The 27,044-nt window shown below is 45.3% G+C and overlaps 1 long non-coding RNA gene across 1 annotated transcript; it reads left to right on the top strand.

Annotated features, from left to right (window-relative positions):
- The first annotated feature begins 467 nt into the window (after positions 1 to 467).
- Positions 468 to 25,874, top strand: LOC148144633 (uncharacterized). The gene is made up of 4 exons (XR_015751554.1): positions 468 to 1,344; positions 5,250 to 5,358; positions 6,394 to 6,558; positions 23,880 to 25,874. It is a non-coding gene; the product is annotated as an uncharacterized LOC148144633 (long non-coding RNA).
- The last annotated feature ends 1,170 nt before the right edge of the window (positions 25,875 to 27,044 follow it).

Raw genomic sequence — 27,044 nt, 5'->3', positions numbered from 1 at the left:
CACTTAACCAAGGTCAGTTCAATAGAATAAGCAGACAAGTTGATGCTAGAGTTGAGAGCTGGGGCAAAACAGCAGAAATAATGCAGGCAGTCGCACAGCAATTAGAGTTGGAAAGTTAGCCAAAAATATAAAAACAGGTTGGAAAGTTTCATCAGCTTTTCTTAAAAAAAAGTTAACAAATTAAGTGTTAGTTTCACAAAAAATGAGTCTGGGGATTCAATAACAGGATAAAGAGATGGCAGATGAATTGAAAAGAGCTTGAATCTGTCTTCACTAGAGACATACAAGTGACACCCTGGAACTAGCTGTAAATCAGGAATTGAAAGGGAGGGAAGAACTGAAGAAAATTACAATTACCAGGGAAGTAGTACTGAGTAAACTGTTGGAACTACGAGTTGACAAGTCCCAGGTATCCGAAGGATTTCATCCTAGACTCTTAAAGAAAAACTAGCTAGTGAAATAGTTAATACATTGGTTTTAATTTTCCAAACCTCATTAGTGTTAGGGAAGGTTTCTTAAGATTGGTAAACTCTTTTCTTCAAAAAGGAAGACAGACAACAGGAATCTGCAGACTGTTTACATTTAACATATGTCATAGAGAAAATGTTCAAAGCTATTATTAAAGATGTTATGACAGGGCACTTGTATAAGTTCAAGGTAATCAGGCAGTGCCGACAGGGAATGGAATCCCTTCTCATAGTCCCCACATTCCCACGACTTCTCCGCAGTTCTTGGTGTCCTTTTGGCTCTGTATTTCCGATGAACAATTGAAACTGTGATCATACTCAGGAAGCGTGTACAGTCACTCCCTGCTTTGAATAGTGTAATATTTCTTCAATCTGTGTAACTGGTTATAGCTCCTTCCCACAGACAGCTCACTGGGACACACTGTCTCTCAACAAGGGGAAAAGACATATAAAAATTGAGAAACGAGACAAAATGCAAAAGCAATAAAATGTCGAACCACATGGGGAAAGACATTTGTGGCTTTGCCCTTTTTTTCCTTTTGGCGTTTGGACACTTAAAATCTGTCGGGAACACTAGCATCCACGTAGGGCATACCACGCATGTTTGCCGGTGTCAGCAAAGCCGTGCGCATGTCCACCAGTGTCAACAAACCATCGGGCCTGCTCATCGCTGTCAGCAGAAAAAGGCGCGCGACCTTTTCTTGATGAACCAATAGGGAGCCCTGGAGGACCGGAAGGAGTCTGGTCCTCCTGCCATTCAGAGCCACCCCATCGTCTGAATGTGGGCGTTGGACCATGAGCTTCTGAAGCTGCTACTGTCTCTGAATGAAGATTGAGCTTCACCCAGACTGCAAATTCTTTCCTCTGTCCAACGTCTGTGAGTACGGCATTCTCTTTTCTCTCCCCTTTCTCCATTTCTTTTTCATTGTGGAATGCAATTGTTGAATTGCAGCAATTGAAAGGAAAGGGAGTGAATCTGGGTGGGACAGACTCTGGAAACGTTGGTGCAGATGTGTCTCGATTGGCAAAATAGACGAGCAGGAGGCTGGAAGAACACAGCAAGCCAGGCAGCTTCAGGAGTTGGAGAAGTTGACGTTTCAGGTGTAACCCTTCTTCAGGTGGGTGTAGGGGCAGATGCAGATAAAGGGAGTGCAAGGGGCAGTGTGGTGAAGTGGGGATAGGTGAAGACAAGCCGAGGGTACGACCTGGTTGGTCAATGGGAAGAAGGAATCTGGTTGGTGGCAGGGAGGAGTGGAAATGAAGGGTCGGTGCTGAGAAGGGAGTCGGGGGATGAAACTGGATAATTCAATGCCGAGTCCTCTGGGCTGTAGGCTGTCCAGGCGGAAGGTGAGGTGTTGTTCCTCTAATTTGTGGTTTGGTTCATTGTGGCAATGGAGGTGGCAAAGATGGTCATGTCAGAAAGGGAGTGGGAAGGGGAATTAAAATGGATGGTGACTAGGAGGTCCGGTCAGCCTCTGTGGACCTAGCTGCGATGCTTGGTGAACTGTTCCCCAAGTTTATGCTCGGTCTCCCCAATGTAGAGAAGACCACAATTGGCAAACGTGGCAAATGTCCTACCACAATGTGAAGTTATAGCCTTTGCTGTGGAAAAAAAGAAAGCAGAAAGGCGGTGTATTGTTTAAATGGTGATGGACTGGGATGTGGAGAAAGTGAGAGTTGCAGATGCTGGAGATCAGCGTCAAAACGTGTGGCCCTCGAAACACACAGTAGGTCAAGCAGCATCCAAGGAGCAGGAGAGTTGACGTTTCGGGCATGGGCCCTTCATCAGGAATGAGGAATTGAGTTCAGAAATGCGGCTGTCTTCCTGTAGTTAGGGAGTTATTGAATATATTCAAGGCTGAGTTCATCTGATTTTTGAACAACAAAGAAGTGGAAGTTTATGGGGGAGGGCAAGAAAATTATTTTAAGACCAGTATAGAACACTTACAGAATCATACAGCACAGAAACAGACCCAACTGGTCCATGCTGACTATATTCACGAACCTAACAAGTCCTACCTGCCAGTGTTTGGCATATCCCTCTCAACCTTGCCTGTTCATTTACTTATCCAAATGTCATTTAAATGTTGTTACAGTACCTGCATCCACCATTTCCTCTGGACATTCATTCCACACACAAACCACTCTGTGTGTCAAAACAAAGGTGCCTCTCCTGCCTGTTTAAAATCTTTCTCCTCTCACCATCAAATTTGCTGCCTAATCTTGAAACTCCCACCCAAGGGAAAGGATACCTGGCGGTCACCTCATCTATGCCCCTCATGATTTTATAAATCTCTATAAGGTCACCTCTCAACCTCCTGTGCTCAGTGAAAAAAGTCCCAGCCTATCCACCGAGATGTTGGTAGATTAATATCCAGTTATGATGTGTTCAATGCGAGTGCAAGCTTGGAAGACCAAATGGCCTACTCCTGCTCCCAATTCTCTCACTCTGTGTCCAGGACAGCAAGAGATCATAAAACGTAGGAGCAGAAATTAGGCCATTCAGCCCACTGAATGGTGGAGCACACCCAATCATAGCTGCTTGGTTTCTCAACTCCATTCTCCTGCTTTCTCTCCATAACCCTTGATTCCCCCTTTATACTCGAACCTATCTAGCTCAGTCCTAAATATCCTCACTGACCTGGCCTGCACCGCGTTCTGTGGCAGTGAGTTTCATAGATTCACCACTCTCTGGCTGAACAGGTTTCTCCTTATCTCTGTTCTCAAAGGTTTTCCCTTCACTTTAAGGCTGGGCCCTTGGGTCCTAGTCTCTCCTTCCAATGGAAACATCTTCCCAACATCAACTCTAGATTAGAGTGGTGCTGAAAAAGCACAGCAGTTCAGGCAGCAGTGGAGGAGCAGTAAAATCAACTTTTCGGGCAAAAGCCCTTCATCAGGAATACTGTATTCCTGATGAAAGGCTTTTGCCCGAAACGTCGATTTTACTGCTCCTCAGATGCTGCCTGAACTGCTGTGCTTTTCCAGCACCACTCTAATCGAGACTCTGGTTTCCAGCATCTGCAGTCATTGTTTTTACCAACATCCACTCTGTCCGGGCTGTTCAGTATTCTTTATGTTACAATTAGATCCCCCCTGAGTGTGGGCCTGTTAATCAGCATGTACCAGACCCTTCAGGATGAGGTACAGCAGGGATTAGGTTCAGCAAAGTGAGAATGGAGGGAGAATGTGTGGGATGGAGATTTTCAGCTAAGAGAGGAAAGAGAGTTCGCTATAAATTAGAATTTACTGGATGGGTTGATGGGCTGAGGACTGGCAAGTGGAGTTTAATTTCGAGAAATTGAGGTTTTGTATTTTTGTCAAGCAATGTGGGCAGGATTGACACACTTAAGGGGTATGTTGCAGAACACAGAGACCTTGGAGTGCAGGTTCATATTTCCTTGAAAGTGGAGTCTCAGGTGGACAGGATAGTGAAGGTGGCATTCGGTATAAAGATGAAGAGGAGCTACTTTTCCCGGTGAGTACTGAATCTATGGAATTCTCTGCCCAAGAAAGCAGTAGAGACAGCTTCATTAAGTATATTCAAGACACAGTTGGATGGGTTTTTGCATGGTAGGGGAATGAAGGGCAGTTGGGACAATGCAGGGAGGAGGAGCTGAGACAATGGAGAGATCAGCCATAATCTTAATGAATGGCAGAACAGGCTGGATGGGTCAAATGGCCGACTCCTGCTTCTATTACTATGAAACTATAACCCTGCATTTCCTATGGCTAACCCTCCTAACCTGCACATCCCTGGACACTATGGGCAATTTAGCATGGCCAATCCAAATCAAGGCCGGTGAGCAATGTAGTCGTGTGGGAAATTAACATCAGAGGACAATAGAAAGGGACAAGGAGTGGAAATATACCAGCAATCAAAACTGGATTCTAAGGATCACAAAAATTGACACAAAAACAGTGTCTGAATGTGTGCTGCATTGTAAAAAAAAGTGAATGAATTGACTGCACACATTGAAGAGAATAATTATGGTCTGAGACTCCTTACAGAGACATGGCTTCAGGATGACAAGGATTGGATCCTGAATATTGAGAATCTGGTCAAATGGGAAGCTAGATAAAGGTAGAGGGTTGGCACTGCTAATCAAAGCACAAATCACAGGGTAGCCTGGTGTCAGCTCGGATTTCAGGTCCTGATTTCTCTGTCCTCTGCTGATCTCCCTGTTCCCACAGAGTATGATGTCGGTCTATTCTCAGCTCTGCTGGATTTCTGCTGAAGCTTTCACGCCTCTTTTCCACCTTCCAGAACAAGAAAACATTCAGTCAATCAAAACCCAACCCACAATCTTCCAGCCTGTCAACCATCCAGACACAGAGCGTAGCCATAGCGGGGAATCAAACAAGAAAAATGAAACAAAATTAGAATAAAATAAATGCTTAATGTTTGTTCATTAGGAAGTAAACCAGAAGTAGGGGTCTCCCAAGATTCTCATGTGCCCTATTTGAGGAATTCTCTCTCCCTTAGATGTAACTTAGTGCTGTTGGGGCAAAGTAACTCGTGTGCCAAATCATTTAAAGCAAAGTAGTCAGGAGAGGAGACCTTGAGCAATTAACTAGCTTTATTCATTGCCATGGGGACGACCTATTTGTTCAAAACAAAGTCCGACGTATTCCAATGAAATACAGAGTGTTACAAGTTTTATGGTAAAACACAAGCCACTCTCCATTAATTATGCAATGGAGGGGCAGTCGTAAGGTTCACATACATTGTCCAGACCTACATTTCTTAATGTCTACAAAACTGAATGTTATTTTCTACTGCAGGTTTAGCTCAGCTCGAATTACCGATAAGGAACAGAGAGAACCAATCCATCACTCTATAAAGCAGCACAGTCTAATGGCCTGAGGAGCAGAGACAGCCTGCAGCTGCAAGGTCAGGCTCTCAAAACAGAATTCCTTAGCCAGGGCTCAGACAGCATTATGTTAACAGGCTACATTTTACTGCAAACATTGCTTTGTGACAAAATGACTTCCATGCAGTTTTGTGTCAATTTTGGTCAAGTTCTCCCACAATCCCTCCTTTTTTTTTATTAAAAAGAGGAGATTGGGGGTGTCAGCAAAAGGGGGATTATACCCAGAGCCAGGGGGATTGTCAGGGGGTGGTGGTTGGAGATTGGACAGATAGTCTTCTAGTTCAGTAAGGACAGGGGCAGAAGGCTCCAAGGGCTGGGAATCATCATCAGGGGTTTCATCACAGTCCAAAAGATGTGCAGGGTCCATGCTAAATTGCCCGTAGTGTTGGGTAGGGGGTAAATGTAGGGGTATGGGTGGGTTTCGCTTCGGCGGGTCGGTGTGGACTTGTTGGGCCGAAGGGCCTGTTTCCATACTGTAATGTAATCTAATCTAATCTAATCAGGAAGGGGAAATCTCGGCATCTGAGATATCGCTGGAGAGGAGGGCCACAACAGTGAACTGAGCCGAGCACAGGATTGTCTGCGGGGTGACTTTGATTTTCAGTTGAGCAGTTCCAAAGAAAGCTGCAAGTTGCTCATGTCTCTGCATGAGTCCACAACCCAAGGGAAATACAATGGAGTCTTTAATAATTGCCCACTGCGTCCTGTATGCCAAATTTATTCAAGTCTGGACGTCCTGAAGCAAGCAGGACGTCCATACTTATTGCAGAATTTTACTAGCCAATTAAAACTAATGTTGGGCACTCTAACAGGTCAGGGGCATTTTGAAGCATGCTACAGATCTCAGTGTGGGTCCACGGCTTGTCAAATAGGCTTTCACCTGTCATAACCCTGGGGCAAGCAAATTCTTTATTATTAATTTTGTAAAGCATAAGATGCTCTCAGCAACAATATGTCCGGACACAGTGACCCTGTTGAGTACTCACACTGGTATCTTATGGCCGAGTAGCAAGAATTGTATCAGCATTTCTAACAGCATTTTTGTCCCTGGCCAGCTTTCCCTTTCCTTTGGACACAACAAAAGCAGCAACCACCCTCTATATTTCATCTCTCAAACGATATCAGCCAGTGACCTGGCAGAACCAGGGTATCTCCTGCCTGACTCGCCAACTGTGGAGGATGGAAGTAAAGTCCCCTGCAAGGAAAGAATTTGTTTATAGGTGAGTATTACAGCTGCAAGGCCAACCATCTCTGCTGAGCCTGGGAAACACAATCTTAGCCGAGGAAAAATATAACTTTTAGCAAGCAAGCACTAAGATGAGATTCAAAATGGTTTCCAGGCTTTAATACGTGATAAAATGGCTGATCCAAATCTAACAATTCTCCCACATCATTGCAAGGAACAACGAAAATGCAACAAAATTAGAAATAAATATGCGATCGAGTTTAATGTTTGTTCATGAGGAAGTAAGCAAGAAATAGGGGTCTCCCAGGATTCTTATCGTGCCCTACTTGAGGAATTCTCTCTCTCTTGCATCTAACTATTATTACCCAGCTAAGATTTACTACAATATTTACATCAATAGAAATAAAGCATCTGTTATCAAATAGACATAGAGACATCCAACACTGATGTAGACTTTTCTCTCTCTTGCACATACACGCACACATAAATCCATGGGAGGAAATGTGTATTTGCAGAATTATATTTGCAGAGTTAAAAATCACACTACACCATGTTATAGTCCAACAGGTTTAATTGGAAGCACCAGCTTTCAGAGTGCAGCTCCTTCATCAGGTGTTCATGGAGTATAAGATTGTAAGACACAGAAATTATACCAAAGTTTACAGTGTGATGTAACTGAAATTATAGATTGAAAAAGACCTGGATTGTTTGTTCAGTCTCTCATCTGTTAGAATGACCATGTTGGTTTCAGTTCTTTCACATGTAAATCACAAAATGTTTTTTAAAAGTTAAATTCTCAAGTGAACTTTAGCAATTGGTGTCGTGTCAGCCCAGATAATGTATTGAAGGTGTGAGCTCCCCTGTGTGAGACAGTCTGTGCCACAATGGTTAAACTGATTTACAGAATCTTATATGGATTCATGCAGTTTTGAGTAAAGATGTAATTCTGCAAGTACAAATTTACCCAACAAACTTGTGTGTGTGTGTGGGGAAGTATATGTGCAGATACATTCTATTTTGATTAAAAAATGCACAATCTGCAGGCAGTCCAATACATGTAATAGTTTGTGAATTCCACTTTGGAAATAGAACCAGTCTGACTCAAGATTAGGATACAGGCAGACTCTGACCTCACACCTTTAATTCATTGTCTGAGCTGAGATGTCACCTTTTGCTGTAAAACCTTATTTTCTCGAGAAGGTGACATACAAGAAGTTCTGGCATTTGCATTTTAATGATACCTGCAACCCATTCTAAAAGGTGAAAGACTTAACAATCCAGGTTTGTTCAATATACCATTTCATTGGCAGGATGCCTTAATGTTTTGCTATAAATTCTGTGTTTTATGATCTTATTCTCCACAACCACCTGATGAAGAAGCAGCACTCCAAAAGTTACTGCTTCCAAAGAAGCCTGTTGGACTACAACCTGGAGTTGAGATTTAAACTTTGTCCAGGTTAAAGTGGACTGGTCGTGCTAAATTACCCATAGTGTCCAGGGATGTGCAGATTAGGGTGGATTGGTTATGCTAAATTATGCATAATGTCCAGCGATATGCAGCTAAGGTGCGTTACTCAGGGTTAAATGTAGAACAGTGGGGGGTATGGGAATGGATGTGGATGCGTTACCCTTGAGAGGGTCGGTGTGGACTCGTCGGACCGAGTGGCCTGCTTTCACACTGTGGGGATTCTCTAAAGGGAAAGGGTGTTCTCCTCCTCTTCTGCTGCCGGACACCGCATGCTCAGTGCGTGGGCCGATCTCAGTCTCGTCCCGCCCCTTTACCATCATTTTGCCCCGCCCCTTGTACCTTTATTGACATCATAATGCTGAAGTCGCCCTGTCAGTTTCAAAGTGATTCTCCCTCTGGGCAACTCTTCATCTTGGGAGGGAGACAGAGATGGGAGATGGGGAAATCTGTTCACTTGTAGCAACTGGAGCAGACTCCGCAAACTCAGGTATGTATCTTAATTATCCGGCTGAGGTGGAAGAGAAGGATCGACGTTGGGAAGGCGGAGGGCAGATAGCTTTTCTGTTTTTATTTTAAAAATGCACCCGATTCCCACCAGTAACTGCAGCAGGTGCAAGTACAGCACATGCAATATTCCTCATTGCAGCTTCACGCCGGTTTTGCATCCTCTGTTCTTCCTGTGCCTTGGCTCCAGCACATTCAGCTTCCTTCCCTCATTCCCATCCCCGCCCTGATGTCCAAGCTGACTCGCGAAAATTCGGTTTATCCCTCCGTTCTTTCCCGGTTGTCTTTTCTGAAAACTTTCCCAATTCTCTGATTATACGATTTGGGAAGTTATGTTGTAACAGCACCAGACATTGGTTAGGCCACTTTTGGAATGTTGTGTGCAGTTCTGGTCTCTGCTATAGGAAGGATGTTGCAAAACTTGAAAGGGTTCTGAAAAGATTGACAAAGATGTTGTCAGGGTTTGAGCTGAACAGGCTGGGGCTGTTTTCTCTCGAGCGCCAGAGGCAAAGGGGTGACCCTACAAACCTTTGTAAAATCATGAGGGGCACGGATAGGGTAAATAGACAAGTCTTTTCCCTGGACGGGTCATAGGTTTAGGGTGAGGGTGAGATTTAAAAGGAACCTAAGGGGCAACGCCTATATTCAGAGGGTGGTGCATGTAAGGAATGAGCTGCCAGAGGAAGTGGTGGCGGCTGGTACAATTACAACATTTAAAACCTAGCTGGATGGGTATATGAATGGGAATGGTTGAGAGGGACATGGGCCAAGTGCTGGCAAATGGGACGAGATAGATTTATGATATCTGGTCAGCATGGATGAGTTGGACTGAAGGGACTGTTCCTCTGCTGTAACTCTCTAATGTTTGCCATGTCTGTATGTTCAGTTTCTCTCTGGTGGTGATGTTAATGCCTTGATATCTCATTTTGCTCCCCACATCTTGGGGACATTAACCATTTCTTGTCTGGTTGTTCTGATGATCCAGACTGCTGTCTGGGTCTTCAGGTTTCTGGGATTGGTCAATAAACACACCTGGAAATGACTCTTTGTCGATCACACAAGCAATTGTTTACTCTTTAGAACAAGACTCTAATCAGCCCAGAAGGATGAGTATTCCTATACCGTCAAAATAATCCGCTGACTTTTCCAGAGTTTGTATAGAGCTTATGTACATTGTTTGTAGTCAGACACTGAGCATGACGACATAGTAACAACTGTCGTGGAAGTTAAATTGACTCAACTCAAATGCTTGCAAGAGCAAAGAAAATGTTTATTTCAGACCTTTGCAAAGAGACCCAATACATTGGCAAGACGCCTCATGTAAGGGGCGCCTGATAGCTTTCACATACTCCCTTTATACTACAATTCACTTTTCCTTATCAGCTCCTGCATGGCTAGAGGCCTGGAACATTCAAGTTCCTTTCCATATATGGAGTTGATTTTTCTCATTTCTTGGCTGCTGACATGGTAGTTTAACTGGCCTTGTAAGTCTGCTATTAGGTCGGTTTGCCTTTACATTTTTGTTTGTTTGCAATACCCTTAGTTCCAGTCAGACCCTTACTTCTTTGTTCCCCTATGCCTTTATAGATTTCACAATAAGTGTTACTTTTCCATTTCATGACAACAATAACATAAAAATATACCGAGCCAGATAGCTATATATCAGACTGCTTAGGGAGCATCAGGCCTTTCCTCCGACACAGTCTACCTGTAACACAGCTTTCTGGTGGTATCGTCCCTGTACATCGCCCATTTTCACATGTCACACACTTCAACGTTACTGTATGGTGGGATCCATGCAATCGAGTCTTCCTGCGTTGGAGTCTCTGGTCGTTTTACCATTTGGTATCCTGCTGCACTCATAAGCAAACGCCATAGGCAGGTACACAAGCAAGGTCCTTATACAAAGCACTATCAGTATGACCAGCCCTACAACTAGTAGAGCGTGTAGGATCCAATACCCCTATCCTCCCCAAAGGGAGGTAAGCCATGGGAACCAAGAGTCATATGCTGGGGGAGGCGGTCTTACTGCCGCCTTCATATAATTTATCACACTAGTGATATTCTGGGATGCATCAGGAATATTAAAACAGCATGAGGTACATAATAATTTGCAGATGCCCCTTTCTCTGCCATCAGTATGATTAGTACTAATCAATTTTGTATCACTGCTTCCCTTACTGCCGTTAACTCAGTATTAGTGAGTGCTAGACCTTCCTCCGTCTCATTTGCTAACAGTTATACACTATATGCCAGACCATTAATCTTGTTTATTGCCACTGTTGTCCTTGCTCCCAAGAGAATAGACCACCCAATGTTCGCTCCTGATGTAGTCCTGGGGTCTGCGAGTGTGTTTCCCATTCCAATGCAGTGGCATGTCCCTTCGGGTTTGCCCATTACTAGCTTTTGGGATGAACACTGTTGTGCCATGGGGTAGCAGCACCCTTTCCATCCCGGAGGGAGGTGGTGGTACCCTCTCTCTCCACAGGCCCATATTATACCCGCCATCATGTTCTGATTACTGATTAAAGGAACAAGTAATGTTGATCGTACCATTTGCGTAGGTTGCTGAGTAAGAATCGTTGTTCAAGTATAACGTCGTAATATATTGGGAGATCCCCAAATGAAGTCTCCCCTGATTTGTGCAAATACTATATGGAAGGCTGTGGTTGGGAGCGTGTCAGCCTTGGGACTGCAGTTAGCCTTGCGTTCGGGTGGTGGCGCAAGATTTGCCCTTATTGCTCCCCCTATCAGGGTCAGGGTAGTCTGCGGAAGCAGGCAGCTAGAATTTCTTGCCGGGCTCTCTGTGATTGGTTCAGCAGCCCACCATTGGGCTGTGTGCAAACATATCCGACAAGGGTAGCCAACCTCTAATCTCCGGTGTTGTATTTGGGCCAAGGCACAAGCTCTGTTCCCTTCCCATCTAGCGATGGCCCTTCGCACCTCCCAACCTACTGGCGTCACACTTACACCATTTATCTCATGGAGGGCCAATTCCACTACCGAATTAGACTCACTCCTGAGTCCGGGCTGATTCCCTCCAGGTTCTGGCGTGACATTAATGCCCTTTGCCCTGCTTGGAGTTATGTCCATGATTTGGTTTGATTGGTTGCCATGCCCCTGGTGCTATCTTCTGTAGGACCTTCTGCACTGCATCTTGGAGGGGAGGAGGGAACTGTACCACTATATTCACCTTTCTATAGATGTCGGAGAAGGGTCTATCTATTCCACACCACCAGACCCCCTCATCATTCTTCTGAGTCTTAGTTATTATTACCCGTGCCCTGGGACCTCCTTCCTTGATAATAGAATACCTATTTCCCATGTCAGGTGTCCCTGTAGCCGTGGTGGCCACTATTAAGTGCCAGTCACTTGGACACAAGGATTCCTGCATAAATATTTATCATCCCATTTATAGTCCTCCTGGTTACTAAACAGCCATGGGTCACATGTAAAGGTTCCCTTAGCACCCTCGGTTATGATTACTGTCTGCGGCTGTATCTCAGACGCCCCTGCCCTTAGGAATAGTCCTGCTAGGGTGCTTACTGACAGTGTGAGCTGGGGCAGCCCCATATTTATATGAGGCATCTAGCAACCTTACAATCCCTATGTATATAAGTCCAATCTGGTTATTAGAGTTTCACTGCTTGCACTTATTTGGTTCCGATGTCTCCTCGGGTCCAGCTACACATTTGCAATGGCTGGCATATATTCACGTGGTTCTTTCGGTGATTTTAACACCTATCTGTGTTGTAAGGAGCACTTGAAATGGCCCCAGCCACCTCTTTGCCTTCCAGCTTTTCCTCTTGAAGTCTTTCACCACTATCCAGTCTCCAGGTTCTAGATCGTGCAGCTTCCCCCCTGCTGGTTGGGGTAGTACTGCTCTCACTTGATTCTGTATTTGAGACAAAAGTGTAGAGTTTTCTACAGTAACACAACATCTCATTCTCACTGTGGTCTGTTATTTGTCTTGCTTTAGGTCTTGGGCCAACTCCTGTGTTGGGCGGCTTACCAAACAAAATCTCAAACGGGCGAAGATTGGCTCTTCCTCTCCTCCTAGATCTCATATACATTAGCACAATTGGAAGTGCCTTTGTCCATGTCACCCCGAGTTCCTCACAGCATTTTGTCAATTTATTTTTTAGGGTAGCATTCTCTCGTTCCACTGTCCCATTGCTCGCTGGGTGGTAGGCACAGTGTTGTCTCATGTTTATTCCCAAGTAATCACTGATCTGCTGTAAGGCATTATTGACAAATGGTGTCCTATTGTCACTTCTAAGCCTTTCAGGGATGCCCCATCTCAGAATTATTTCAGTTAGCAAAGCCTTGGCTACTGCACTGGCATCCTGTTTAGACGTGGGGAATGCTTCCACCCTTTGGAAAACATACCAACTATTACCTTAGCTGTGTGTTAGTTCAATAAAATCCATCCGTAAATTTTCAAAGGTCTTTGGGGTTGGGGGTGTGCTGCCTGTCTCATCTGTATTCCCCTCCCCACACTAATAGTGGCACAGATAACACATCATTCACAATATTTCTGGGAGTAATGAATCCCTTAGTGTACCAGTGTGCCGAAATACTGTTGTACATTCCCCCTCTTTTGACATATGGTCATTACCGTGTGTCAGTTTGGCATAGAATGGGAATAATGATCGTAGTAGACAGGGTTTACCATTGGGGCCACACCACACCCCTTCCCTCATGCTGCACCCTGTCCTTGTCCACTCATGCTTCTCCTCCAGCGTGGCCTGTGACTGTAACTCCCATATGTCTGCTGCTGGGGTTCAAATGTTTGTCATACACATGTCAAACTGATCACTTGGCAGCTGCTGGGCTGCTGTCCTTGCCGCTGAGTCCGTCTTCGCATTGCCTTGAGAAATGGAATTGTTATTTTTTGTGTGGGCTTCACACTTACACACAGCAAGTGATTTGGGCAATAGGACCGCTTCCAGGAGGTCAGACATCAGGCCAGGGTGTGTGATGGGCTTTCTGGAGGAGGTCAAGAAGTCCCTGTGTTTCCATAGGGTTCCAAAATCATGTACAATCCCAAATGCATATCTGCTGTCTGTGTAAATATTCACTGTCCTTCCCTTTGCCTTAACTGAGGCATGTAAGTTGGCTATCAGCTCCGCTGCTTGCACTGACAGATGAGAAGGGAGTGATCCCGCTTTGACTGCCTCATGGGTAGCAGTAAGGATACTGCATGTGGGGCCAGTAGGGTTAATTCACCATAGCTGATTATGTCCCTGGACGCTACAACAGCCTTTTCAGCTACAGCCACGGCTCACAGACATTTAGGCAATCCTCCACTATAGGGTTTAGTTTTGCTGAAAAATAAGCTACCGGCCTCAATTTTGCCCCATGATCTTGTAACAGCAGAGATGTCATGCAGCCATGCTTCACATCTACCGTTTGTACAAAAGGCTTGTTTGGATTCAGAATCCCCAGTGTCTGTGTAGTTTGGAGGGTCTTTTTCAATTCAGCAAAGGCACTCTTGGCCTCTGGGGTCCACTGCAACGGACTCTGGCTCAGCAACCCTTTGCCATGGACTACGTCACTTAGAGATGCCTCATGGGTTGTGTAATGTGGATAAACATTCTACAGTCGGAGCACATGCCCCAAAAAGGACAGCAATTGTTTCTTCGTGTGAGGCTTTGGAATTTGCTGGATTGCTTGAACTCTGTCTTGACCAATGGCCTTCCCTTGTTCAGATATTAAGTGACCTAAGAACTTCACCAGTTGCACAACTTTGTAGCTTTGCGAGACTAGCTTTGTGCCCTTCCCTTGCTGGATGGCAGAGCAATGCAAGGGTATCTTTCTCACATTGTTCCTCTGTTGGTGCTGCTATTAAGCAATCATCTACATACAGCAGAAGCGCTGACCGCGGGGTTAGAACAAGAGTCTCCAGACTCCTGCGTGGAGCCTCATTATATATGGTGGGGGGACTCACAGTAACCTTGACAGTCACGTGTGGGTATACGATTTTCTTTTGAATGAAAAAGTGAACCAGAATTGACTTTCTGGGTGTACCAATACACTAAAGAAGGCATTTGCTAACTCCACAACAGAGAATCATTTACTGTCTGGTGGAATTTGAGCCAATATAGTATAGGGGTTGGGAACATTTGGGGCGTGCGGAACAACAGCGTTATTGACTGCCTGTAGGTCTTGAACAAACCTCCATTCCTCTGGTTCACCCGGAATATTTGCGTTTTTGACCAGAAAAATGGGGGTTCTCGCCAGTGAGTTTTCACAGGGGATTATCACTCCAGCCTTTAGGAGGAATTCAAAGACTGGAGTAATTCCTTCGATAGCCTCTGGTTTTAACGGGTGTTGTGCTCTGCAAGGACGATACTCAGACTTCGGGGTTATTTGTATGGGTTCACAGCCTCGTATGAGCCCCACGTCATGTTTGCCTTTTGCCCACAACTCAGTAGGGACCTTTCTCAATCTTGGGTCCAAGACTTCTACCTTAGGAAAACGCCAATATAGTATAGGGCCACCTTCCTAGGCTCTCCAGGCTAGCGGGGGTTACCTGGACTCCCCTATCTGCTTGAGTTAGCCAATTTAGTTACTTGCTTCCAGGGCGAGTGAATCGCTCACTGAACTTATCGCTGTCTGGCTTAATCGCCATTCATAGACATACATCAGGGCTCCTGAGCCGTATTTTACAGCCTGCACTGGTAAATCTTCTTTTCGTATTACTTGCAAGCCCGTCTGAGCAAATCCAACCCCAGTCTCACTGAGATTCTGAGCCATCAGATTTAAAGAACAGAATTCCGATAACAAAACTGAGAATTGGAATGTTTCCCCATTACTGGGTTTGCACAACAGGGGTAAACAGCAGGCACAACAGGGGTAAACCTCTCTCGTATCACGACTCCTGGTGCACCCATTGAGTTCAGGAACCTTCCACTCCTCTTTATTTGCGTTGACTCTCCGAACTGGTATGATTTAAGGACTGAATAGGTTGCACCTGTACCTACCAAAAAGGTAACTGGTGTACGTTCCACGTATGACATAGAGGTAGGCATCAACTTATACGCATCATTGTTATACTGAACATATGGTCCACGCTCTGCAATCTCAGCACTCACTATGGAGGTGGGACATGTTTCAGTGCCCGTTAGGTTAGTAGAAGAGATTAGCATAAGCGAGTCTTCGTTGCCAAGCATAAAGGAAAGAGGCTCACTAGTCCCTTGTGGGCTGCCCACCTCCACCTTAGCCTTCCCCTATCAGTCACCCTGCTGTCCAGCCTCCAGGGCTGACTGAGGCTGCCTGTGTGGGCACTGCCTCACCCGGTGGTCAATTGCTCCGTAAACAAAGCACCTGCCAGATCTACCTCCTGCCAGTTCCCTTTCCGCGACCTCCACCTCTGCCTCTCCCTTTTCCCGCAGTACCTCCTTCCAACGGCTGGGCGACTATTTGCATCATAGTAAGCTGAGCTTATCCTTCTCTTGGGCCAGCAATTATTCAGCATGTATCGCGTGTTGTGCTATCAAATTGAGCTTTCCCGTGTCCCAGGTAAGAAATATGTCTTTTACCTTTTTTGCTATTTTTGTCCTTCATTCCATTGATGAAGCTGTTCCTCAGGTGAGCCTCATACGGTGTGATTTCTGCTGTTGTTATGTCCTCGGGTGGTGTCAGTCCACTATGGGCATTATGGATTTCAGTGAGGCGCATAAGGGTCTCTCTCTTTCTCTGTGTGTCTTTCTCTCTGTGTGTCTCTGTCTGTCTCTGTCTTTTTTTAGCCAATTTGACTTGCTTTTATCTCCAGAGGTTCCCTCTCATTGGACGCATCCGGGTAAGTCCAACTCAGCCAGTGGTGGTTCCAGGGCTAAAACCACCCTTAAACCTGCTCTCTCTTAAACACTCTAGAGACAGCAATCCTTTCTCTTGAGTTTTACTCTAATACCACGCGAGAGTTCACTGGACCCTCCTCCTGATTTATTTATTCTCTTAGAACGAGTCTCTATGTAGGATTACTTAAGCCACGACTCTTACCCGGAACCTATTCGATTTGGATCCTGGCGCTGGGACGATCCACAGATTCCCAGCTCCCTCGCGTAAAGGGGCCAATTTAGCGCTTGAGATGAAGTGAAAGTCCTTCACCTGGCACCTACACCTCCTGGGAATCTTCAGAATCTTCCCCAGTTTCGGGGTCCTGGGCGAGCCCTCAAGTTTACTGTCATGCAAATTAAATCAACTCGACTATTAGCAAGAGCAAAGAAAAAGTTTATTTTTAACCTCTGCAAAGAGACCTGGTACATTGGCAAGACGCCTCATGTAAGGGGCGCCTGATAGCTTTCCCATATTCCCTTTATAATATAATTCGCTTTTCCTTATCAACACCTCAAGGCTAGGAGCATGGAATATTTAGAGTTCCTTTCCATATATGGAGTTGTTTTTCTCATTACTTGACTGTTGCAATGGTAGTTTACTGGCCTTGGAAGTCTGCTGTTAGGTCGGTTTATCCTTACTTTTTTCTGTCTGTCTGCAATGCTTGCCCTCTGCAAAGTCAGGCCCTTACTTCTTTGTTCCCCTATGCTTTTATAGATTTCACAATAAATGTTAATTTTCCATTACACTTCCCAATAAACAAACGTTAAACACAAGCACCCATTTATTTCTAATTTTGTTTCATTTTATTTGCTTGTTAACCCTGCTATGACTACACTCTGTCTGGATGGTTGACAGGCTGGGCGATTGTGGGTTGGGTCTCAATGGACTGAATGTTTTATTGTTCCGGAAGGTGTAACGGGGAGTCAGAGCTTCAGCAGAAATCCAGCAGAGCTAAGAACTGTTCTCAGACAAACATCTAGCTCTGTGGTAACAGGGAGATCAACAGGGGACAGAGAAATCAGGACCTGAAATCCGAGCTGACACCAGACTACCCTGTGATCAGTGCTTTGATTAGCAGTGCCAACCCTCTATCTTTACCTCGCTTCCCATTTGACCAAACCCTCTATATTCAGGATCTAATTTGTGCCATCCTGAAGGCGGGTCTCTGTAAGGAGTCTCTGATCATAATTATTCTCTTCAATGTGTGCAGTCAATTCATTCACTTTTGTTACAATGCAGCATTTATTTATTCTCTTAGAACGAGTCTTTATGTAGGATTACTTAAGGACTCTTACCCGGAACCTATTCGATTTGGATCCTGGCGCTGGGACGATCCACAGATTCAGACACACCATTTTTAGTTTGTTTTTGTGATCCTTAAAATCCAGTTTTGATTGCCGGTATATTTTCTCTCCTTGTCCCTTTCTTTAGATCTCTGATCATTTTCCCACATCACTATACTACTCACCAGCCTTGATTTGGATTGGCCATGCTAAATTGCCCAGAGTGTCCAGGGATGTGCAGGTTAGGTGGACTAGCCAATGGGAAATGCAGGGTTACAGTTTCATAGTAAGAGAAGCAGGAGTAGGCCATTTGGCCCATCCAGTCTGCTCCTTCATCGTTAAGATCATGGCTGATCTTTACATTGTCTCAGCTCCTCCTTCCTGCATTATCCCAACTACCCTTAATTTCTCTACCATGCAAAAACCCATCCAACTGTGTCTTGAATATTCTTAATGAAGCTGCCTCTACTGCTTCCTTGGGCAGAGAATTCCATAGATTCACTACTCTCTGGGAAAAGTAGTTCCTCCTCATCTCTGTTCTAAATCCCGTCCTCCAAATCTTTGGGCCTATTCTAATCCACCAGCAGAAATGACTGGATAGGGTACGGCTTCATCCTCACAGTGCAACGAATTCCCACTTTCCACCAAAATCCCAGATGTACTAATTTAGTTGCTTGCTGTCTCACAAATGAAAGATTTCATTGTAACTTCTTCCGGTCCCAGTAAGGGCAAAGCATCTATGAAAGCTGCTCTGAAAGTCCAGTCTTCACAACCACACTTCTGCTTTCACCAAAGATGTTTAGAGTCCTCCACCATGGAAACAGACAGTTCAACCCAAGTCGTCCGTGCCAACCAGATATCCGAAATCAATCGATTCCCATTTGCCAGCATGTGGCCCATGTCCTTCTCAACGCTTCCAACTTATGTACGCACTCAGATGCCTTTTAAATGTTGTAATTGTTCCAGCCTCCTCCACTTCCCCTGACAGCTCATTCTATACATGCACCACCCTCTGCATGAAAACGTTGTCCCTTAGGTCCCTTTTAAGTCTTTCCCCTCTCACCTCTAACATATGCCCTCGAGTTTGGACTCCCCTACCCTGGGGAAAAGACCTTGTGTATTCATCCTATCCATGCCCCTTATAAATGTCGACAAGTTTACCCCTCAGCCTCCGACACTTCAGGGAAAATTTCCCTGGCTTATTCAACCTCTCCAACTCTGGTAACAGTCTTGTAAATCTTTCTAACCCCTTTCAAAGTTTCACAAATTCTTTCCTACATCTGGGAGACCAGAACTGAACGCAGTATTCCAAAACAGGCGAAAACAATGTACAGCCACAACATGACGTCCCAATGCCTATAGTCAATGCTCTGACCAATAAAGGAAAGCATACTAAATGCCTTCTTCACTATCCTATCTACCTGCGACTCCACTTTCAGGGAACTATGAACCTGCACTCCAAGGTCTCTTTATTCTGCAACACTCCCCTTAACTGTGTCAGTCCTGCCTGGATTGCTTGACCAAAATTCAAACCTGACATTTCTGTACTGTCACTGCTCGGCCAATCCAATGAATTCTAATTTATAGTGAACTCTCTTATTCCCGAGAAGCTAAAAATCTCCATCCCACACACTCCCTTGGTTTTCACTTTTCTGAAAGTGGGAGAATACGGTTGAGAAAACGTATCAGCTGTGATTGAATGGTCTGGGCAAACCTGATGGGCTGAATGGCCTAATTTCTGCTCCTATGTCCTATGGTCTCTTGCTGTCAAGGACACAAAGTGAGAGAATGGAAGCAGGAGTTGGCCATTTGGTCTTTTGACCCTGCATCAGTATTGAACACATCATAACTGGATATGGATCTACCTACATCGAGGTGGATAGGCTGGGACTTTTTCACTGGAGCATAGACTGTTGAGAGGTGACCTTATCGAGGTTTATAAAATCATGGGGGGGGAAATAGATGAGCTGAACGGCAGGCGTTGTTTCCTTTGGGTGGTGGTTTCAAGATTAGAAAGCAAATTTTGAACATGAGTGGAGAAAGATTTTTAAAAGTCTTCAGGGGCACCATGTTTTTTTCATACAGAGTGGTTCATGTGTGGGATGAATGTCCAGAGGAAGTGGTGGATGCAGGTAGAGTTACAATGTTTTAAAAGACATTTAATAAAGTACATAAATAGGAAAGGTTTGGAGGGATATGAGCCAAACACAGGCAGGTGGGACTAGTTTGGTTTGAGAACAGAGTCAGCATGGACAAGTTGGACTGAAGGGTCTGTTTCTGTGCTGTCTGACTCTGTAACTGTTCTGTACTGGTCTTAAAATCGTTTTCTTGCCTTTCTCCATAAGCATCCACTTCTTTGTTGTTCCAAAATCAGCTGAACTCAGCCTTGAATATATTCAAGGACCCCCCCTAACTGCAGGAAGACATCCCCACTTCTGAACTCAATTCCTCTTGCTGATATATACCACTTGCCTTGCTGATTCTGCTTGCTGCATTTGTCTGACAACTGGCATTGACTGGTGTAGAGGGACGCTGAGGCCACTTTGTACACCCACACATCATTCCTGATGAAGGAACTGTGCCCGAAACGTCGAGTCTCCTGCTCCTTGGATGCTGCTTGACCTACTGTGCTTTTCCTGCACCACACTTTTTGACTCTGATCTCGAGCATCTGCAGTTCTCACTTCCTCCACATCCAAATACATCTCCATTTAAACAATGCACCTGCTTTCTGTTTTTTTTTTACACAGCAAAAGCTATGACTTCACATTGCCATGTGTTTGCCAATTGTGGTCTTCTCTACATTGGGAAGACCAAGCGTAAACTTGGGGAATGGTTTGCCAGGCATCGCAGCCAGGTCTTCAGAGGCTGTACGGACTTCCCAGTCACCACCCGTTTTCTTTCCCGTTCCCACTCCCTTTCTGACATGACCATCTTTGGCCTCCTCCATTGCCACAACAAACCAAACCACAAATTGGAGGAACAACACCTCATTTTCCTCCTGAGCAGTCCACAGCCCAGAGGATTCAACATTTGAATTCTCCAATTCAAATAACCTCCCTTCCCATCCCCAACTCCCTTCCCAGTCCTTTCCACTCCTCCCTGCCACAACCCTTGTGATGAAAGGCTTATGCCCGAAATGTTGATTCTCCTGCTGCTCGGATGCTGCCTGACCTGCTGTGCTTTTCCAGCAACACACTCTCGACACTGAGTTAGGATACCTGATCGGCATGAACGCGTTGGACCAAAGAATCCGTTTCCGAGCTGTACAAATCTTATGACTCTAAGTAATAAAAAGTATACTTTGACAAATAACAAACTATATCCATGTTAACAAGGCTTAGTACACCACTGTGCTTTACTAACCATTCTCAACAGGTCCTGCCCCTTCAGTGACTGGGTAACATATACATGTTGGTGCATAATCTCCTTCACTAGTATTTACACACTACCCTAAGCAATTGCACAAGTAACAGCAAGAGTAAACAGCACAAGGATTAAAAAACAGTGAGGGTAAACAGCACAAGCCCCAGTAAAAGCAGATGGAAAGTCAGTGTAAAATGTCACTATGACAGGACAGGCTACACGTTCCTTCCCCTCTGTTCCCCAACCTGCCTCACCTTTCACATCCTGGGCCAGTACCTTCCAGGTGGGTGTCTGCCCGGCCGCATGGTATTCTGTACGTTTCAATTAGACCTACCTGAGTATGGGCCTGTTTATTAGCATGAGCCAGACTGAGGTACAGCAGGGATTAGGTTCAGCAAAGTGAGAATGGAGGGGGTGTGTGGGGGATGGAGATTTTCAGCTTCAAGGGAATAAGGGAGGAAAGATAGTTTGCTGTAGATTAGAATTGATTGAGGGGCCGAGGAGTGGCAGATGGGGTTTAATTTAGAGAAATGTGAAGTATTGCATTTTAGACAAGCAATCCAGGCAGGACTGGCACAGTTAAGGGGAGTGTTGTTGAACAAAGAGACCTTGGAGTGCAGGTTCATAGTTCCTTGAAAGTGGAGTCACAGGTAGATAGGACAGTGAAGAAGGTGTTTGGTATGAGCCTTTATTGGTCAGAGCATAGAGTACAGGAGTCGGAAGGTCATGTTGTGGCCATGCAGGGCATTGGCGAGGCCACTTTTGGAATATTGTGTTCAGTTCTGGTCTCCCTGCTATAGGAAACATGTGTGAAACCTTGAAAGATTTACAAGGCTGTTGCCAGATTTGGAGGGTTTGAGCTACAAGGAGAGGCTGAATAGGCCGGGAATATTTACCCTGGAGCATCCGAGGCCGAGGGGTGATCTTATGTTTGTAAGTGGCATGAATAGGGTGAATATCCAAAGTCTTTTCCCCAGGGTAGGGGAGTCCAAAACTAGAGGGCATACATTTGAGATGAAAGGGGAATGATTTAAAAGGGAGCTGAGGGGCAACCTTTTCACAGAGGGTGTTGGATGTATGAAACGAACTGCCAGAGGAAGTGGTGGAGACTGGTGGAATTACAACATTTTAAAAGTCATCTGGATGTCGGTCTGTTCTCAGCTCTGCTGAAGCTTTGACCCTCCTTTTATACCTTCCGGAACAATAAAACATTCAGCAATCAAGACCCAACCCACAATCTCCCAGCCTATCAACCATCCAGACACAGTGTGCAGTCATAGCAGGGAATTGAACAAGAAAATGGAACAAACCTAGAAATGAATAGGTGTTCATGCTTAGTGTTTGTTCATTTGGAAGTAAACCAGAAATAGGACTCTCCTAGGATTTGTATGGTGCCCTATTTGGGGAAATTTGTCTCCTTTACATCTAACTATTAGTACCCAGCTATGATTTACAACAATATTGACAGCAACAGAAATAAAGTATCTGTTATCAAACAGACACAGAAATATACAGCACAGAAATAGACTTTTTTTTCTCTCATGCACACACACACACTTAAAAGTCCATGGGGGTGAATTTGAACTTGGAAAATGATAAATGCAGATACATTCTATTTTGCTCAAAAATGCACAATCTGCAGGCAGTCAATCCATGTAATAGGTTGTAAATTCTGGAATAGGTTTGGAAATAGAACCAGTCTGACTCAAGATTGGGACACAGACAGACTCTGACCTCACCTTTAATGCATTCTCTGAGCTGAGATGTCACAGTTTGCTATAAAATCTTAAGTTATCTTGAAAAAGTGACCTACAAGAATTTCTGAGATTTACATAGTAATAATAACTGTAACCCATTCTAAAAGATGAAAGACTTAATAATCCAGGTTTGTTCAATACATCATTTCAGTGGCAGGACACTGCAATGTTTTTCTATATATTCTGTGTCTTAGATTAGATTACTTAGTGTGGAAACAGGCTCTTCAGCCCAACAAGTCCACACCGACCCTCCGAAGAGCAACTCACCCAGACCCATTCTCCTACATTTACCCCTTCACCTAACACTACAGGCAATTTAGCATGGCCAATTCACCTGGCCTGCACATCTTTGTACTGTGGGAGGAAACCAGAGCACCCAGAGGGTGCCCACATAGACACGGGGAGAATGTGCAAACTCCACACAGACAGTTGCCTGAGGCAGGAATTGAACCCGGATCTCTGGTGCTGTGAGGCAGCAGTGCTAACCACCGTGTCGCCCTTATGATCTTATTCATCCACAACCACCTGATGATGGATCAGCACTCTGAAAGCGAGTGCTTCCAAATAAACCTGTTGAACTATGACCCGATGTTGTGTGATTTTTTAACTTCGTCCAGGTTAGGATGGATTGACCATGTTAAATTACATAGTGCCCAGGGATGTGCAGGTTAGGTGCATTAATCAGGGGGTAAATGTTGAGCAATAGGGGTTAGGGAATGGGTGTGGCTGGGTTACCCGTCGGAGGGACAGTGTGGAATATTTGGGCCGAGTGGCCTGCTTCCACACTGTGGGGATTCTCTGAAGAGAAGGGATTGTCACAAACTTTTATTTTTGCTTCCCAAAATCAGACCTGCTCACTCTCAGCAGTATCCCAATGTTGTGAAAGATATTAACTTTCAGGTGGAGTTATCCAAAATTCAGAGAGATGTCAGTCTTAATGCTTTTGCTTTTCTGCACCTGTGAGATCCTGAATCAGCACCTTCAGGAGAATTAGTTAGAGCGGAGTGAGAACAGAGGGGAAGAGAGAGTGGGATAGTGCTTTCAATTTTGTGGAATGTTCCACAGAAAGTAGAATTGCTTGTTCAGAATTCCCACACTGGACTGACAGTGATGACTTTTGTAATCTCTTTTTACAGAGTATTTGAAGATCTGAAGATGGAAGTTTAAAAATTATCAGATGAAGGCCTTATACCCGAAATGTTGACTCTTCTGCTCCTCGGATGCTGCCTGACCTGCTGTGCTTTACCAGCGCTGCACTTTTTGACTCTGACTCTCCAGCGTCTGCAGTCCTCACTTTGACGTCAATGTCTGACAATCACTCAATCCATCGGGATTGCAACTGTTTTCAACTATGATTCTGTGAGAAGGAGCAAAGCTTTGTGGTTCCTGTTTGAGTACGTTTTCAGCATCAGTGGGACTGGATGAGAGACCCTACCGTTGCAATACAAGGAGCGTGGAGCCTGGAACAGTTATACAGCCTGGAAAGAGGAATTCACATCAGGGAAGGGCTGTACACACATTTGTGTGCAGCTGAAGTTTTGGCCCTGGAGAAACCTGAGGAATCCCGCCCCATGGAGAAACGGTGGAAATGTGACGACTGTGGGAAAGGCTTCTGTGTCCCGTCTGCCCTGGAGATTCATCAGCGCAGTCACACTGGGGAGAGGCCGTTCTCCTGTCCCGAGTGTGGGAAGGCCTTCATCAATTCCTCCAACCTGCTGACCCACCAGCAGGTCCACAAAGGGGAGAGGCCCTTCAGCTGCCCTGAGTGTGGGAAGGCCTTTACCCAGGCCTCCATCCTGCTGACCCACCGGCGGATCTACACAAGGGAGAGGCCCTTCAGCTGCCCAGAGTGCGAGAAGGCCTTCAGCCATTCCTCTGCTCTGCTGACCCATCAGCTGGTCCACACGGGGGAGAGGCCCTTCAGCTGCCCCCAGTGCGGGAAGGCCTTCACCCAGGCCTCCAACTTGCTAACCCACCGGCGAATCCACACGGGGAGAGGCCATTCTTCTGTCCTAAGCGTGGGAAGGTCTTCATCAATTCCTCCAACCTACTGACCCACCAGCGGCTCCACACAGGGGAGAGGCTCATCAGTTGCCCCAAGTGCAGGAAGGCCTAGAGTGATTCTTCTGCCTTTCTGAGGCACCAGCAGATCCACACGGGTGAGAGACCCTTCAGCTTCCCCAGTGCGGGAAGGCCTTCAGCAATTCCTCCAACTTGCTGAGGCATGAGCGGCTCCACATCGGGGAGAGGCCCTTCAGCTACTCAGAGTGTGGGAAGGCCTTCAGCGATTCCTCTGCCTTGCTGACCCACCAACTGATTCACACAGGGGGAGAGGCCCTTCAGCTGCCCAGAGTGCGGGAAGGCCTTTACCCACGCCTCCACCCTGCTGACCCACACGGGGGAAGATGCCCTTCAGCTGCCCTGAGTGTGGGAAGGCCTTCACCCGCTCCTCCACACCTATGAGTTCACAAGCCATTGCAGGGCGATTGAAGGACTAACGGCCGTCATTACCGACTGGACTATCAACCCAATTCCAGGGCTCCCGGTTCGATTCCCACCGCGACAGACGGTGAATTGGAATTTAACGATTAAACCATTGACGGTGGGCTGGGGTGGAAGAAAACCCCCATCTGATTCACTCAGTTCCTTTTTAGGGAAGGAAACTGTCGTTGTGGGAGAGGATTCACTCAGTCGTCCCAGCTGCATCCTTTACCCAGTCTGGCCTACACGTAACTCCAGACCCACAGCAGTGTGGTTGACTCCACACAGCCCACTACACTACAGAAACTGGAGTTTCTGCCGATTCTCCTGTTCCCTGGATGCTGCCTGACCTGCTGCGCTTTTCCAGCAACACATTTTCAGCTCTACACAGCCCATCCAACTTACTTGGAGACAGGGTATGGGTTGAAATTGCTGAATGAGACAATACTTCCTCCGGGTTAAGGCTGTACCAAGGATCCAATTACAAAAGGACAACTTGGTGGTGACCAATAATGAAGAAAGTGAGGGGTTGGAGGGGGTGTGTGCACTTTGACCTTGAACTGTTTTTTAAAAATTGCTACTTTTTGTACGCTTTTCTGCTGGGAGCTTCTGAAGCTGTAACAACATTGGGTTGCAATAAAGATTACCTGAACTTCCCGCCGAGTTCAGACTCTCATTGAGAGCTTTGAACTGCAACAGGTTGTTGTTTTAAAACTGCTCATTTCTTACAGGTGAAACTGAGAACTGCAGATGCTAGAGATTAGAGTGGTGCTGGCAAAGCACAGCAGGTCAGGCAGCATCCGAGGAACAGGAAAATCGACATTTCGGGCAACGTTGATGTTCCTGCTCCTCTGATGCTGCCTGATCTGCTGTGCTCATTTCTTATAACCTCCTGTACTATGTTTCCAATGTTGTGTATCGGTTGGAGCAGTGAATGAGTAGCCAGTATCGTTAGAAATTGTAAATTTTTCAGGAGTGCAGGTACTACATCATGTCATCGGCATTGTACAGTTTCCTGGCAGCGCTGGGAAGTGTGGGCTGTGTCCACTCAGGTGGATAAAGTTAAAAGTCACATAACACCTGATTAAAGTCCAACAGGTTTATTTGGAAGCACTTGGTTTCAGAATGCTGCTCCTGTGGAGTTGTGGAGCAGGATCATAAGACACCGAATTTAGAGCAAAAGCTCACAGTGTCATACAACTGATAGACTAATCCACAATCTACTTTTGTATCCTTTCATTTTTTACCATGGGTTGCAGATTTCAGTTCGTTAATATGTAAACCCCTGAACTATTTTTAATTCACCTTCTCGAGATGATTTAAAGTTTTATAAAAATAGGTGACATCTCAGCTCAGATACTGCAAAAAAGGTGTGAGGTTCAAGTCAATATCCCAATCTTGAATCAGACTGGTTCTATTAACCAAAGTAGGAATTTATAAAATATTACATGGATTGACTGCCTGCAGTTTGTGTGCTTTTTGAGGAAAATTGAATATATCTGCAAATATAATTCTGCAAATGCAAATTCATCCATAGACTTGTGTGTGCATGCGAGTTTATGCATTCATGCATGCTAATGAAGTGTGTGTTTGATGGAGTATAAGCCTATGAGATGGTGTGAATGTTGGGGGGGTGTGTCTGAGAGAGTGACAGACGATGGCAAGAGGTTGCATTTTACTAAAACAAGGAAGGATAGGACTTGTACAGTTAATGGTAGGACCCTGCGTCGTCTTGTAGAACAGAGAGACATGGGGTGGGATGGAGGGGTTCAGATACATAAAGTTAAAAATCACACCAGCAGGTTGAAAGGACGAGTTTC

Source organism: Chiloscyllium plagiosum, unplaced genomic scaffold (genome assembly GCF_037043375.1).
Source record: "Chiloscyllium plagiosum isolate Xiang-an unplaced genomic scaffold, Cpla_swu_hap1 HiC_scaffold_27, whole genome shotgun sequence".
Lineage (NCBI taxonomy): Eukaryota > Metazoa > Chordata > Chondrichthyes > Orectolobiformes > Hemiscylliidae > Chiloscyllium > Chiloscyllium plagiosum.
The sequence above is the reverse complement of the archived record's forward strand: the minus strand, read 5'-3'. Positions and strand labels throughout refer to the sequence as shown.